Consider the following 15,554-nt stretch of genomic DNA (forward strand, 5'->3'; position numbering starts at 1 on the left):
AGTCCAAGTTGAGTTCTACAAACAGGTTTCTGATACCAACAGCTCAAACTGTAAAGCAACCAAGGGGAACAAAGTTAAATTGAATTATTTTCTAAAACAAGATTTCCTGCCTTCTTCATATATCTTCCTTCACACCTCTGATTCTGGGATGTAAAAAAACCGCCATTTTTTTCCCACAAAATCATTGATAATACTCTAATCTTAAACACAAAAAACTTTTTTTTTCACAAATGCTATCTAGTGATACTTATCCAAAATTCAAACTAAGTCTATTAATGCAAGTATTTATCAAATTCCCACTAAGTTACACCATTACTTTAGCCTCCCTCTCAAGATACGTACAATCAGATCTGCTACAGTTAACAGGTTAGGGTTAACGTCCAGTAGGAAACAGATGGTTGTTGATGCATCAATGTACAGGCACCAAAAAAATTTCTAGAGAAGCAAGATTTGCATCATCCTCCAGCAAAAATACATCAGTATTAAGCCACTAAACACAAACTACAGATGAATTGAAAAGACATGTACTACCAAGAATGTATATAATTCTGACTGGGCAGGCAATCTTACTAACAGTGCCAAATATTTTGATAATTTTTCAAATTCAATGCTAAGTCTTTTTATATCAGAACTAAAATTACAGATCTGAGGGACCAGAAGACTTGTTTAGAGTCATCACTTCAAGCCTTCAAGATTAAATTAACTTTTTTTTAAAAAGTTTTTCTATTTTCATGTGATAGTGTCAACTTATGAATCACGACAGATTCAAAAATAAGGTGTCTCGCTCATCTGCCAGGAATTACCATTTCTCCAAAAAGGTCTGCAAAAGCAAATGAACTCACTCACAGCAAGTCTTGGGAAGTGAAAATTTTCACCTTAGTCTCCCGTCACCCCCTCTTGGGCTATGCAAACACACTCAGCAGCCAACATAATCCACATCTTGGAAGTTTTTTAAGTTGGCAGCAACCCTTAAAGACACAGGATTTCAACAAATCCTTACTGCCAGAAGTGACCTTCACTAAGCTCTTCAGCACATCTTCATTAAGTACAAGGGCTCAAGACCAGGATTTTTAATCAGAAATTATCAATGCTACCTACAGCTTCCAACATTGCTTCTTTTCTGGAGCTGTCCTGACATGCTCCTGCTCCAGAAGACGTCCAGAGAGCAGAAAAATGGGAGTGCTGGCACCTCCACCCAAGCACAACCTTTCAAGCCTATAAGCCATTTGCTGAGCTTCAACAATGCTGCAATGAAGCAGTCGAGATTTCAAAAACTATTCTTTAGATAACACTACTACAGAGATTAAAACCCTGGCAGGTGGCAAAAGGAAGTCAAATCTAGCTATCACAGCAAGGCTACTTGAGCTCTAAGGCTTATGCTGATGCTAGGCCAATTAGTAGCATTTAACTCCAATATTTATAAAAGTATTAGAAGGTAACAATTTCTGCCCCTCAAAAGGGGCACAGTGAAAGGATAACATAATTCACTGGACAGTTATACTTCCCTATCATGTTGCAAAAATACTTCAACTAATGATGATTTCTACAATAATATTTCAAATTTTTCAAAAGGTATGACCAGTGCTCAGTCTTTGAAGACAATTTAGTTACTGAACTTCTTTCTGAATAAATAACTTTGGAGTAGCTTTTGGTCTCCAGCACATCTGCATCTGAGAGTCAGTTCACATGCCTGCTCCTGGTTTTCAGCTTCCTACTGCATTTCATTTATTTTGGGCAGTTCTACAGAGAAACAACTCACCATTTCCAAAAAACACAGAACTGGAAGGTGCATGGTTATCCTCCATTGATGCCTAAACCAGGTTGTTTTTTTCTAGGAGTGAATGTGTAGAGAAAGAAAATACTTTCCTTCCAGTCACATGAGGTAGAGAGAAACCTTGAACATCTGTCTCTCTCTAGAGCAACAGTGAGAAACTTGTCCTTTGTAGACATGCAGAGCTCTTCAAAAGTTGAAGCACAGGTCCCAGTCAAAACTGGGACCTACATTAGGGGTGGTGTTGACAGGCAATCTGAGTGCCTTGCCACAGAAGAAAGCACAACTGCAACAGTTTGCTGTGCCACACATAGCACTAAACCCTCATCTGATACCAGTCTCTTGAGAAACCATCTTTTCTTTCTCTTCCCTTACCTCTCCAGGTCCTTGCAGTCCCAGGACTATTTTGATATCATGAAAGGTAGCCCTTGCTCTGAAGCAAGATCCACTTCTTTAGAGTGATCATTCAACTGACACAGTAAATTAACACTGTCACTACAGGGTTTTGGTTAATTCATTAGAGCATCTGCTGAGTTTCAGGACTTAACTGCTGACCCTCTTTTTTGGTTTAGTCTAAGTTAGCTTTTCACATAACACAACAGAAGAGGGTTGATGCAGCAAAACCTTGGTGCAGAGGCTCCAGTGGCCAAACTACATGTTTTGCAGGAAGTTTTACTTTTGACTAGCTGTTGTCTGGTTCTGTGGACTTAGTATACTTGTAACTAGAGTATTTCTTTCAATTCCATTTCATCTAAAAGGAATCCTATTTGTGCACTTGAGATGCTCCCCAATGGCCAGCAAAGGAGTGTAATATGGTACAATCAAGAGATGAGCTTCAAAAGCACACTTTGATCTGAACTAAATTGCTAATGGAAACAGTCATTAAAAGGCTCTAGACACCCAAACAGATTATATGTAGTTTCAGGCCTACAGAATGCAGGGTAATCTTTTTTCCTCCTGCTTTCTGTACATTGAAGAAACCTTCTTGCCATTAAACCACATCACGGATAGCCAAACAATATGCAGATAATTTAAGGTTTGGACAGGTACAGGGATCACATCTACAGTTCATCTGATCTATGGAACAATGCAGCTTGAAGCTTTAACTGTGTTATCATCCAGTTACCGTAAATTACAGGACCAAAAGTAGTTTTTCAGTGGCATAAACTATGGTATCAAAAGTAATTTTTTGGTGGATTATAAAGTCAAGTGTTGGAAGAAAGCAAGTCACCCTGTAACAGTGAGCCCCAGTGATTTGGAACAGCATGAACAGCTCAAGTCTACCTTGCAGTCCGCCAGTGGAGTAAGATGCCACTGACCTCAATAGCAAACAAACTAAACTCGACAGTTTTGAAAGCTTGCCTTTTCACTACATAAATGCAAATCTGAAAAAGCAAATAAATCTTGTACATTAAAACAGATTGCTTTGCCTTCTCCTTACTACACTGCATAGATAGATAGCTTACACATGTACTGTTGCACCTATTTTTTGCAAAGGTCCCAACAAAATGGCAATTCTGATTCAGCTAGGGACTTCCTCAAGTTGCAGACACCTGGAAGTTGTTTGTATCTTCCAACACTGGCATCTAGAATGTTCTTAACTATAGAAACAGGCTACACAAATCTGAATTTTCATGCCACAGAAACAGAAAGGAAGCCACAATCTCTCTTATGAGAAAGCCACAACTGAAACCGTTCCCAAGGGAAAACTGTAATCATGAAGGTATTTTCCCCTCATTTTAATTTTCAATTTCAGCCTGCAACAGCAGAACAAAATGGACACGTTAGACAAGGCCATTAAAAAGCCGCTCTCTTCTTTATGAAAACATAGCAGATCAAGTTACATGTAGTGCTTTTTCCCCATACCTAGACAAGTGTTTATTTCCCTTTTAATAGGCTTCATTCAGTTTACTTATTCTTTTTGTCATACACAGAACACTGGGCATTTCAGCAGCATGGTAAACCAGTGAATATCTAACTATAATAATCACTGAGTTTTTCTAACTGCACAAAAGCTCTTGCAATTTCGATGCAAGCCTCGCTGCTGCTGAAAGGTCAGAAATGGAATGAGCATGAGCAGTTTTAGAGAGGCGCAGCTGCGAGACGACTTTGTAAAGCAAGTCCCCAAAGTTATCTATCCCTGTTAATTATCATTTGGGGACAGATATCGATTACCTGTGCAAACACAGGAAAGGACAGCAAAGCTTTTGAAAAGCATCAGTGAGGCAAATAAGCAATTATTGATTCGTCTGTTTGCCAAACATTTTCACCCACTCATAACAAGGAGAGTTTAAGAGGATTTTCACTGCATAGTAGTAACAGAGGCAGCCTCTCCAGCTCATAAAAGGGAAGTCAGAACATAAGCCAGATGCAAACTCCAACAAACACTGATTCACAGTCCCAGTCACACTCAAAGTCACGTATGAAATGAGCAATTCAGTCATCCAATAAGCCAAGAAAGGGAAAGAGAGGGCAATTATGTCTCTGTTCAACAGACTGCCATTTAAAGTATTCCTTCTGATTCAGCACCGACCCTTGTGATCAGTATTCTTGGCCTGCCATCAATGAATTTAATTATACAATTATTGAAAAAACTAAGCACTCTCCCTTCCCTGCTTGCCCACAACCGGTCCAATACAAGTCACAGAAATTAGTCAGAGAGCACATGTGCGTAGCTACCTCCAATTTTGCTTTTGAAGTTCAGGTCACAGAAATGCCTGCATATTAGGTCAAGCATGACTGAAAGTTAGGAGTCTCCTTCAATTGAGCAAATGGAGCCTAATATTCCATATTAAATGATACAATGCAAGGGGCCATGAAAACTGCCATCAAGTTCCTTAACACTCATCAGTTTCTTACTTGAAATTCATCTGGGCTATTAAACTGACAGCTGTATGTTTGGATTCACAGGCTCTAGCACACTTTAGCCTGTTGCTGGATCTTCCTTCCCTGTTGAGCTCCCAATGACAAGCTGAGCTTCAGCTCCTCCCTAGTTCTGCCTGCTTTTAAATCTAAATGCATCTAGCATGCTTTAACAGCTCTGCTAACAAATAGAACTGCTAACCCAAAGCCAATGTCTGATAAACTTTTTTTTGCTACTGGAAGCAGCTGCACCAGTCAATTAACGCAGATCCTACAGCAATAAGCACAAAGTTCCTACCATTCAAGCTGATATGAGTGTATTTTAAAGACAATGTCCTTAAACAGGAAGGAATTCAATACAAAGGAAAGAAAAAAGCCTTAGCCACATTAAAACAGTATTGTTCTACCGCACATTGATGCATTAGTCACAGGTTTTGGAACAAGATGCCCTCTTCCCTTTGTGCCAGCTTTGGACTTGTTCCTTCTACATGTGGGAGGTGGTGTCAGAGAGAGAGAGCAGAAGAAGGCAACAAGTAAGGAAGCTATGGCTCTCTTCTTTCAACTTGTGCTATCTTCAACAGACAAAGTATTTTTTGCTTTTGTTGTTAGAAAGTGATTATGAGAAGCAAGATTCAATACTCACAATACTTTCTTTAAGCTAACAAGGATGTGCCTCATTTTCAAAGTTGACCATTTCAGAAGGCTTTTGAAAGAGACAATGTTCTTTCCAGTGCCCATGTGGCACTATCAGTCCCAAATGGCAATTAATTTTGGATCCTGACTGATGCCCTTATGTTCCAAGTATATCAGCTACACATTAAGCAAAGTACTTCCTTCATTAAAGGACAATAATTTAATTGAGACTATATTCAGATACATCCCTGAAAGCTAGGGAAAATCAGAGATGTAGTAACTAAAAATGTTTTAAAGAACACACGTACGACCTCTTTCTCCTCAAGAATTCAAGTTGTGTAGCCTACATTAAATTCACTCTCTTCGACACTGTAGCTGGTCAGACAACAGGTCTCCTGTACCAAGCAGAGCAAAGTCCAGCATATAGCTGTTGCTTCAAGACAAACTCTCACATCAGTTCTAAGAAGTAGAGCAATAGGCAAACAACCACAGATGCTAAAGAGGCAGAAAAAGTGCAGTATTACCAGGCAGCAAGCCTCAGCAAAACCTGACTTACAGCTCCCAGCCTTAGAAACAAATACACCATATTGACAGTGAGAACAACTGGCAGCATAAGGGGTGTAATCGTATTTCTTTTGACATTTTATATCCAACTGAGGCTCTCAAGGACTTCTGTAATCCTGTTTAGAACTGTGCATTATATTTACTGTAAATTACTACCCTCACACTTTTGTTCCTTCTTATCAGTATGTATCTTATGTTACAACATTTGTAAGTCTAGTTTTTTCAACTGTACATACACAACAGCTTCTTTCTACATGTGCTTCCAGGACAGTTAAGCATTTTTCCCCACTCTTACCTTTATAGGATGCCATCACATCCTCCCTTTGACAAGGCACATTTTCAAAGGAAAATATCACATTACTTCATTAATACATAGCTATCTTTATAAAACGTATGCTTTTAATTAAAAACCATCTTCAAGCTATCAGCCAATTAGTATTTTCATATATTTGGCTTACTGAAAATTTCCTTCACCAGCTTGAAATGTCACAGTACTAATTTTAACTTTGAAGACATGGACCAAAATACCTTCAGGGGACTCAGAACTCTGACAAATAAGCCACAAATGCAGGACACCCAATAGTAACAACATGCATAAATTTAAGTCAGCTAATAAAACATACAGATTGTGGTTTGCTTTCTTAAAGCAATATATTCCAAATTTTAGACACCTGAAGGCTCTTAACACTAGATAAACTACCCAGATAGCAACTACTGAAGTAGACATTATCTGAAAAAATAGTTCAACCACAACTCCCTTTCTGTACTAAACTGAAGCCAGTTATAAGCTTTTTAAATACCACAGGGAATGACAATTCTAATTGCATACTGCAAGATTAGATTCAAGATTGCTGTCAAAGCAACATCTCAAGATACGTTAACTTTGAAATTACTACTAGTTCAAAGAGTATACTCAAGTTAGCTCATTTTTCTTAATTCCACTTCAATTTTTCAGCTACATAAACTGTCCTTTTTGGAAAACTATCTTTACATTAATAATATTAGCTTTTCCTTCTACATACTTTACTATGAGGCAACTATCAAAATAAGGGTGATTTAGATGCCTCTTCATAGGTTCAATACAAGGCAATTTATGCATCATCTCTACTACTATTTCACCAAGAACAACTTTTAACGGCAAAGAAGTCATCGTCCCTGGGAAGAAGTCAGCCTGAAAACAGTCATAGTTCCTTTTTATTGGAGAGCATATATCTGCCAATGAAGAAGGCTTTGATCAGTATCCTTAAGCAGAGGAGACTGTCTGCAAAAAACAAAACAAAAGAAAAACCCTACCAACATTTCCAAAAAGCTTTATTTTCCTATAGCTATGGAATTCCTCTAATTAAAATATGTGATTAGTAATCTCATCTGAACACAACAAGGTGATTACCTAGAGGTAAGGTTGAACAAAGCCTCTTATACATATCCTCTGCCATACTCCTGCCAGATCAGAGGCTAGTCCGAGGGGACTAACTGCAAACCTATTTATGGGCTGGGGGCCTTGTGGATTTAGGACTGTACCAGTGACCTCCTGGAACAACTGAGCTGTTCCTTCCACAGAAACTCAAAAGATACATTTCTACTGTGACTGATAGGAATGTGAGGAAGAGTGGTATGGAAAAAGGTAATTGTAAGGTAAAAAAAGATTAACAGTTAACTTTTCCTTAAATTATGTCATCAAGATTGTACTTTGTAGTACAAAATAAAGGAATTCTAGGCAAGTTCCTTTCCTGTTTCTTGCTCTTCAGGGAATAAAGAAACATTAGGCCTATCTAGGGCAGGGCCTATAACAGCTTGTCTATCTAATTTGAGCACATTATCCCTGTAAAGCAAACATCTGAACAGCATGGTACACAAAAGGCAGCCCATCTCCCCATTCCCTTCAAGGGTCAGTTCTCATCGTGACCTCACTGCACTTGCAGTCCCAAGTCTTCTCCATCAGATACCCATTATCTCTGTCCCATTCTTCTGCCTAGGCTTGTCCTTCTAGTGTTTTGCTTTAAAACAAGAAAACCTTCCTTTTGGCCTTGAAATCAGTAGTTGCTTCAGGCAAACAGTACATTTTTTGTCAAATGGCCTGTGAAAATTCAGGGTCCCTTGCATCTATTAATCTGCCTGTGCTCATATGCTTAATTGTGTTTCACTACTTCTATAAGACCTTAACCACAAGAGACAAAGCTTTTGCAGTAGGTAGGTAGTGTGACAATTTCGAGTATCTCTATAAGCAAACTGACCCTCACTCAGAATTCTGTCAGTTATCTTCTCCTTCCGAGATTTTCTCTTCCATCCTTCATCATCTTAGCTATGCTCCTGCCTCCACTTAGGCCAAGTACTACTGCCTTCTCAAAGACTACATCTCACATCAGTGCCAAACTTGAATATATTTGGACAGAACCAAGATAAAGACAGCAGAGTATATTCTCCAGAGCTCTACTTCAGATACCACATGGTAAAAAATTCTCACAGAAGTCCTGTCTCACTGGTTAGAAATTGCTCGCCTGGTCCCCAGCACAAGCAACTGTTCTGCTCACTTCTCTCCTCCTCTTCCCCCAATATCAACAGCACAACAGAATGACAAACTTTTACCTGGATCCTGGATTTATTCTCAAATTTTCTTCAAAAGGAACGAATGCTTGGATCAGAAATGCTCATTCTTGGTTATAATGTTATACTGCCCTTATGTTGCATGCTGTTCAAAAGCTAAGAGAACTAATCTCCAACAAGAGGACTTGGACACCAACTAATATTTAAGTTTTAAAGATAACTCTCACATTTCCAGATGTTCATCACCTTTGACATATAACTCCACTATGGAGATACAGTTATTTTGCCTCTGATAATTAGCTACTTTCCCAGTCACCTTACAATGAGGAAACCATTTCACTGCGTTGACAGATTTAGCTACTCTGGAAAAAGTAATTTCGCATATATATTCAGCCAAATTCTATTGCAAAAAACAGGAGGAATAGAATCATTAAATGGTTAAAGTTGGAAGGGACCTTAAAAATCACCAGGTTCCAACCTCCCTACTATGAGCAGGGAGGCCTCCCACTAGTCTAGGCTGCACAAAGCCTTACCCAACTTGGCCTTGAGCACCTCCAGGGAGAGGGCTTTCACAACCTCTGTGGACAACCTATTCCAGTGTCGTACTACCCTCATGGTGAATAATTTCTTCCTGATGTCTAACCTGTATCTTCCCTCCTTCAGTTTAAAACCATTACCCCTTGTTCTATCACTGTCCTCTCTGGTGAAACGCCCCTCCACAGCTTCCTATAGGCCACTTCAGGTACTGGAAGCCACTACAAGGTCTCCCAAAAGCCTTCCCTTCTCCAGGCTGAACAGCCCCAACTCTCTCAGCCTGTCTTCATAGCAGAGGTGCTTCAGACCTTTGTTCATCTTGGTGGCCCTTCTCTGGACCCTCTCCAACAGCTCCATGTCTTTTCTGTGCTGAGGACACCAGAACTGTACACAGTATTCCAGGTGTCACCAGAGCAGAGTAGAGGGGCAGAATCCCCTCCCTGTCCCTGCCGGCCACACATCTTTTGATGCAGCCCAGGATGCGGTTGTTCTCTGGGCTCCAGCGCACACTGGCGGCTCATGTTGAGCTTCTCATCTACTAGCAACCCCAAGTCTTTCTCCTCAGGACTGCTCTCCAGCCATTCTTCCCCCAGCCCGTATTTGTGCCTGGGGTTGTGTCGACCCAGGTGCAGGACCTTGCTCTTACACATTGGCCCATGTCTGCAGCTTGTCAAGGTCCTCTGGATGGCATCCCTTCCCTCTAGGGTGTCAACTACTCCACACAGCTTGGTATCATCAGCAAACTTGCTGAGGATACACTCAATCTCATTGTCCATGTCTCCAACAAAGATGTTGAACAGTACTTGTCCCAGTACTGACCCCTGAGAAACACCACTCATCACTTGCCTCCACCTGGACATTGAGCCATTGACCACAACTCTCTGTGGTCAATTACTTATCCACCAGGTGATCCACCTGCCAAATCCATGTCCTGTCAGTTTGGAGACCAGGATGTCATGTGGGACAGTGCCAAATGCCTTGCATAAATCCAGGTAGATGACGTCAGTTGTTCTGCCACCATCCAGCATCTCTATAGCCTTGTCACCGAAGGCCACCAAATTGGTCAAAGTCTGCTCTTATTGTAGCCATGTTGGCTGTCACCAACCACCTCCTTATTTTCCATGTGCCTTAAAAGAGTTTCCAGGAGAATCTGTTCCATGATCTTGCCAGGCACAGAGGCAAAACTGACCGGCTTTTAGTTCCCCAGGTCGTCCTTTTTCGCCTTTCTAAAAATATGGCTAAGTTTCCCTTTTCTCCAGTCAGCAGAAACTTCACCAGATCGCCATGACCTCTCAAATATGAGGGACAGCAGCTTAGAAACTGCATCTGCCAGCTCCCTCAGGATCCATGGATGGACCCCATCAGGTCTCATAGACTTATGCACTTTCAGGTTCTTTAGATCATCATGAATCTGTTCGTCTCCCACAGTGGGGGGTGCTTTGTTCTCCCAGTTCCCACTTTCACCTGCTGCGGCCTTTGAGATGAGGCTGGAGCATTTGCCAGAGACTGATGCAAAGAAGCAATGGAGAACCTCAACCTTCTCAATATCCTTCAGGAGAGGGCCTACATTTTCCTTGGCTGTCCTTTTATCCCCAACACACCTATAGAAGATTTTCTTATTGCTCTTAACATCCCTGGTGAGATTTAATTCCATCTGGGATTTGGCTCTCCTTACCTGATCCTTAGCTGCTCGGATAACCTTTCTATAATCCTCCCAGGGTAACTGTCCTAGCTTCCACCCTTTGTATACTTCCTTCTTATGTAGTTTTTACACAGAAACATACTTTGTTCCTGTCCTGAGAAAAGGCACCCCTTAATTTCCAACTGGGTCTTTCCTCAGAGGTTATGTGACAGCTCGGTTAAGAATTAAGTCTTCTTAAAGTGGCAACTTTACCACATGCATGTGTAATACAGTCCACACAGCTGGCAAAAAAAAAAAAAAAAAAAAAAAAAAAAAGAGTAGTAACTTAGGTGACTTATCGATATGTATCTCCAATTAAGTCCTTCATTGTCATCTACTCTTCCATGAGGGTTTTGTACATAAACCTAGCCTATTATGCTGTGGAAAGCTTCCCTCACCAGAACACACTTTCTCTTTTACATCTTAATTATACAGAAGCTTAAGAAAGGATAATTAAGCATTCGGTTCCTTCTTCCTCCTCCTTGACACTTGACAATTTTTACATCTTCCTTAACTTAGTTTTTACTAGTGTGGCATCCTGCTAAAGTGACACACATGAAACCCTAAAAAATTAAACAGTAGAGCATACTTGGATTTTTGTAAAAAAGTCTCAAAGTACTTCATTTGTGTTTGAAGAGATGCTTTCCTCAACATGTCTATGTAATAAAGCAGCTTACAGATCTGCCTTTCTTAATATTATAAAGTGAATTAACACATTTCTACTCCCAAAATAACTCTGATGTAACATAGTAATCCAGTGCAGTCTGGTAAAACCAATGTCATCTATTGTCATTAACTAAGGTATATAACAAAAAATTTACATAAATGCTAAACAATTACTTAAATGAGCTAGGACCAGGCTTGACTGAAGCTGCCACAAAAGGCACTCAAAAATTAGGTAATGCAATATTAAGGCTGCTTATGGAACCCTTTTTTTTGTCAGCATAGCACACATGCTGTAACACTCAAACTCTGCAGTGCTCTTCCATAGGACCTCCTACTTATCTCTGTACACATAACGGACCTCCTGTGGAGATGAACACTGATGTCTAGTGATTGAGCTTATTGTCTGTTGGACCTCTGTCTTGTTTATTGAGGAGAAGGAACAAAAGAATGACTCTCACAAGTGAGAACAATTAAGACAGTAAAAAGCCACTCTGGAAAAAGATGGCTATCCCTCCTGTAACACTCATCTCTTCTGCTGTTAGGTTAGTCTCATTAAACAAGGAAAACCCAAACCAGCCAGTTCTGTATCCCATCTCTGAAACTCTGTAGCTAGAATAGGAGCCAGAACATAAAGTATTAGCAAAGTAAACTAGTGGGAGTGAGATTCCTACCTGCAAGTACTGAAAACACTCCACAAAAAAACAAATTAAAGCCCAGGATGCTATGTTGGCTGCTCAAGCCCACAAAGAAACCCTTCCTCTTATTTATTACCTTCTGTATCAACACACACAAGAGCTGCACGTATGCACAGAAGAGAACCGACCTCAGGCAACCCAGATAACTTAACAGCTGCCCATTAAGTGTCCCACCTTACTATCAAGGTATATCTATCCTTACCTTCCCACACTCAAATACAGGGCTCTGCTGCTTCCTTTTCACTGCCTAGAGGCCACCTACAGCACTATGGAGAGCAGCACCTTCTTGCTCTTTGAACCCACTCTTGCTGTCTCTCAGTGGACACAAACTGCAAGTCACATCCTCCTCTGATTCTATGTCATGAATTTGCCTACAAGCAGAAACATCACAGATTAAGTAGCTGCCCAGTTAACCAGCTGATCTTTCACAGCTTTAACTTTCTAACAGTGGGTTAACACACTAGGGACAGCAATATGGATAAATCCACTTCAAAAGCATGTCCTACAAAAGACATGATTTTTAAAATAGCAGTTCTCACACTTTGCTATATAACAATATATTTAATAAAAACAAAGTTTAAAATTACATATTGCTATATACCCACGACTGCAGGTAGTCGGGTCATTTTGTTATAAACTATTCATCGCTTTAACAGATAGCCTACTGCTTGCTATTTTAGTAGTCAGACACCAGAGTTGCTCAAAACAACCTTGCAAAAACATTCTCAGGCTTCTCTGGAAAACCAAACAAAACCAAAAAGCAAACAAGAGCACAACTATTTATACTTCTGCCAAGCAAACATTCTACAGAAGACAATAAAGTATGAAAAGAGAAGGTATTAAATATAAAAATCAACGCTCTCATTTGAGGCGTGGAGGGAAAGACAGTGACTCCTTGAAGTTAATCTAAGCAATGCTACCTTTTTTACCCATACTTTCCTATTACATTACTACATTTCTAAATACTATTGCTATTACTGTTTCTATTTTAACAGTAAGATTTGTTTTTCTGACCAAGTCAAGGCATTAACTATATGTATTTCACCTCTCCAATGCAAAGCTTAGAACTAGCTATGGTATCATGAAAGAAGTGCTCTTCACTGGCAGCCAGCAAATGCTAAAACACAGGCTTACACTGGTCCAGCTTCACTGGACTGGAAAGCACCAGGTTTTAGTTATCAGTATTGTATGGGTTTTCTCCAGTTACACCCAAAATGTATAACGTTGCTACAGGCAGAGAAAGAAAATTTGCTTATCTTGATTTTCATGGCACTACTGTCATCATCTAAGGACAGTAATCTAGAACACTCTCACATATGAAGAGTTTTTCCCATATTCTCTTGCATTACACAAACTTTAAACACCCCAACAAGCTTATTTTTTCTTTACCACAAAGAAAAGCTGATAGCTTCCAAGCTGGGGTTTGTGGCAGAGCAAAAGGCTAACCTTTTTGAACAACCAAATTAAATTCTTAAGTGTTCAGATTATCAGCATTTTTTACATACAGATCTGAGGCAAACTTACTGCTTCTTGAAGAAGCTTTTCTTTTTTTAACCTCACAGATATTCATTCTAATAGCTACTGGCTTAAAACTTCTTCAGTAGTCAGGAGACACCATTTGCACAGAGAACTCTCCAAAACAAACAAAGAAACAACTCACAATCCACTTTTCCAGGGAGTTAAACTGTGCTATCACAATAATTATCAGAGGATGGCCAGGCTTCTCAATTTTGCCTATTTAAGGCACTGGAAAGTCACCTCACAAGACCTACAGAAGTGTTCACCTTAAGCTGTCCATTACAAAGTTTAATGCAAAAGAACAATCCAGAAAGGGTTACACTACTCAGTTATGTAAGTCACAAAGGTTCAAATTTAGTTTTATATTTAGTTCTTCAATTCCCACCCAGAGTTCAACTCAGTAAACTGATCTAATTTTAGCTTTTGACTCTTTTGGACATTTCCTTCCTTCATCTGTGTAAATGCGTCACAGCTTCTCAAATGTTTCCCTTTGGCTAGGGAAGGATGCATCTGATTCCAAGCCTAAAAAAAAAAAAAGTTGATACACACACCAAGTGGTTATTGTTGGCTGAGCTGTACCCTTGTTCTGTGTTACGGATAGGCAAATTTGACTCCACTTTTCACACTGTACTACAAAAAATATTGTTCTTTCTGAATGACAGGTCATAGCTATCCTCTGCAAGGATTACCACTAGCCAACCCATATTTTACCACTTTCTTATAAGCAGGCTTGACGATGCTTTGCTGCCTTGATAATTCAATAGACAAACAGTAGAATTTTTCCAGAATGGGAACAGAAATAAAAATCAGGTTTGTAATTTTCTGCTCAGTCATGAGGCAAGAAATTCAGTCAAATAACTGTCCTTGTTTTCCTTCCACTACTTTTGTGAAAGCTGGTCTCTTAATTTTTTTGTTTATTTATTTCATGTAACGTATTAACAAGCCAATCAACAAGTTATTAGACAAGCCATTATGGCTTATCTTATCTTCCCATCTGAAAAGGTGCCACAGTCCTAACAAATTTTAGCTTGGTTTCCCTTTGTTGTCCTTACAGAAGCCTGGTTCGCATAAGTGCCTGTCAGTTAAGCAATGCACAGCACTGATTTGCTCCCCAGACATTGCAAGCCATGGCAAGTTCCAGTCTAACAACTATCCCTAACTGAAGAAAACTAGTACTTGAGGCACACACACAAAGTGTGACTTTAAGGGGTGCAAAGCAAGAGCATAAGCTACTTCTCTAACTGTCACATTTCCACTCTTTTCGAACCAATCTGATGTGCAACATACAACCAAAATAGACTTGGTAACTAACCAATAATCAACAAACCAAATAAATAAATATAGGGATAAAAGCCGAAAGCCTTATTTAAAAACAAACAAAAAAATAATGGCTGTTCAGTTTCTTTAGCAGAGAGATCATATCCTATTTTCTTTCCCTACAGCAACACAAAGGAGGCCTCTGAAGATGGGTTCTAACATCTTCTTGAGTCTGTTCTTCACCATACTATGAGCTTTTGCATTGAATAGGACAATCCAGTCAACCTATATTTCAGTTCACCTTGATTTACTGACAGCTTGCTACCTTCTTCCATGCCTTCAGCTGTAGATATCTATTTCTCCAATTACAGAATCTTTACAAAAGGCCAAGACATTTCAAACAGCGTAATTTTTTTTAGCGGTTGGTGAAGCATTTTTATGGTCCTGGAAAATTATATGACCTTTGGACTCAATGCTGCATAACCCAACGTGTCCAGAAGTTAGTGGCATGATAAAACATTTGGAAAGGACTTACTACTTGAGTGATGGTAGTAAATTATATCCAATGCTGCACAGCCAAGTCTACACAACAGGTAAAGTCCACTGTGTAGCATAAGAGGTTAGCCAAGTAATATTTAGCACTTAAACACTCAATTTATTCTAACTCACTTCTTGTGACGATCTTGATGCATTCTCCTGCTGTTCTTGATGTATCCTCTCATTATTGTCTGGGCCAAGTTTTAAGAAATGTCATCTAATTTCATCCCAACACTGAACATCTGCTCAGGCTCTGAAAACAAGCAGACCCCAAGACCTGAGCATTCAAGAC

The 15,554-nt window shown here is 39.7% G+C and overlaps 1 protein-coding gene across 3 annotated transcripts in view; it reads right to left on the reverse strand.

The window, feature by feature from the left end:
• TRIO (trio Rho guanine nucleotide exchange factor) overlaps positions 1 to 15,554 on the reverse strand; it is a 250,398-nt gene that overhangs the window by 225,997 nt on the left and 8,847 nt on the right. The window lies entirely within an intron of this gene.

The sequence above is a fragment of the Apus apus genome, chromosome 2 (assembly GCF_020740795.1).
Source record: "Apus apus isolate bApuApu2 chromosome 2, bApuApu2.pri.cur, whole genome shotgun sequence".
In the NCBI taxonomy this organism is placed as follows: Eukaryota; Metazoa; Chordata; class Aves; order Apodiformes; family Apodidae; genus Apus; species Apus apus.